Here is a 2,286-nt window from a genome sequence, read left to right on the forward strand (position 1 = left end):
TTTTTTTGTTAAATTTTTATCATCTTTGAGACAATGAAAGCGTCGGTAAGTGACCCAGTCACTTGAAAATAACCACAGATCCAGTCCCAATAGTCTTGCAGGGTTTCGTTCAGAAATTTATTTTTCTTTGAAATTTTAAAAATGAAATATAAAAGGAAAAAAACAATTCGTTTTGCCTACTCAAGGGCTATAAAAGTCTTTTTTTTTTAAATAATTTTCTTACAAACAATTTCACAAAATTTACGAAAAGACAAAAAATTCAATGCATTAGAAGTAACACACGTTTATATGTATAATACATAAATATATATATGTATACATACATACACACACATATATATACACACATTTACTTATATATACATACATGCGTATTATATATAAATGTGCATATGTATACATACACACACACACATATATATATACATATATATATATAAACATGAGAGTCATGAAATTTGTAAATGTAAAAAGAAAAAAATGGTGTGAGCATACCAGTTGTCAAAATTCTTTGAGGCAGAACAAAACATGCAAAAAATGTTTTAGCAGCATAAATTAACAGGCTCCTACTGACGAGTCTTTTAGAGACCTTGTGCCCATTATAGCTGGAATCACTGGCCAGTCCTCAACTCATTATCTTAGCAAACAACCAGCAGTCTTCATTGAACACAATGTGACCTTCACCACACACACGCACACACACATGCTTGTTTATATATTGATACAAGCACTTACAAATCATTTTGTGGTTATTTTGGAAGATATTTCTTCAACTGCAACATGGAATTGTTCCAAAAAGAGATTTTTAAAAATATGCAAAAATGAGAGGAAGAACAAAGAATGAATACAAATTCCTAAAATGAAATAGAAAATTCCAAAAGTTTCTGCAAGCGAGACATTTTGGTTTATTAGAAATGGAGAGAAAAACATAATTCTGTTTTCGATGGATTAAAAATATTGCAATAAAAAAAAATAATAATAAAAAATGAAAAAAATACAGGAACCTAATCCCATTTTGGCATTTAAAGAGGTCTTGGAACAGATGCAAAGAAATCTGTGAAGAGAGCCCTCCACCAATTAAGGCACAATGCATCATGGTAAATTAGCTTTATAGAAATACCATTTTTCTATCTCCCAAAATTCCAAAAGTGCAACAATAATAGACAATTTGTACACACAAAGCACAGAAATATAGAAAGTCGGTCACACGTCTTCATAGATGCAGGTTTTTTTAGCAGAGAGACAAGTGTCTGCCTCTGGCTGGCTAAGACAACAACAACAGTCTCTCTCATTCAACTTCTACCCTCTGTCGTATAATGCTCATTCCACTGACAGCTGGACAAAGTGAGGCACATAGATTTTAAGTATCCTGCCCAACGACACAAAATGAAATGCCAACAGTTGTAAGAAGGAAACAAACCCACAAACAAGCAGTTGCAAGTTCAACATCTCACCTACTTGGCCACTTCATTTACTAAGAATAATTAATAATAATAATTAATAACAATGTTGCTAACATGGAGACAAGGCTTGAAATTTGAAGGGAAGGGTGCAGTCGATTAGATCAACCCCCAGTACTTGACTGGAACTTTATAGAACCTGGAGGGATGGAAGGCAAAAGTTAACCATAGCAGAATTTGAACTCAAAATGTAAAGAGCTGGAACAAAGTACTGCAAGGCATTTGGTCCAAAGCTCTAAGGATTTTCTGCCATTCCACCAATAATAATAATAATGATAAAAATATAACAAGAATTGAAAAAGTGGGACTGGTTTCACAAAATCTTGTCAGTGAGTCTTTTGTTAATTAACATGCTGGATCATTATGAAATTAATTAATAATAATAGTTTGGCAGACTGGCACAAGGCCATAAGTTTGTTACAGTTGATTGAATTGAGCTTTAGCACATGTTCGGTGTTTATATTTGTATCTTGTGTGTGTGTGTATGTATCTGTACTTATATATACATGTATACATTTATATACACATATATATATTCACACCTATATACATACATATAAAGAGAAAGCTACCTCATATCATCCAAAAAGAGAAACAAAGTTGGCAGCAAGAGGAATTAAACTCAAACATGTCAAAAATGGTGAGTAAAGGTTATAGCATCATTGATGAAGATGGTGGAAAAGGGAAGAGACAACTGATTGGTGACATTGTTTGGGGTCAAAGATGTCCAATTCTTGTTTGTTTATTTATTCATTCAAAAATAAACACTCCTTTAGCAAGGTAATTATTTATAATTAAATTTCAGCTAAATTAACTACCCCCACCT

This window comes from Octopus bimaculoides, chromosome 15 (assembly GCF_001194135.2).
Source record: "Octopus bimaculoides isolate UCB-OBI-ISO-001 chromosome 15, ASM119413v2, whole genome shotgun sequence".
NCBI lineage: Eukaryota > Metazoa > Mollusca > Cephalopoda > Octopoda > Octopodidae > Octopus > Octopus bimaculoides.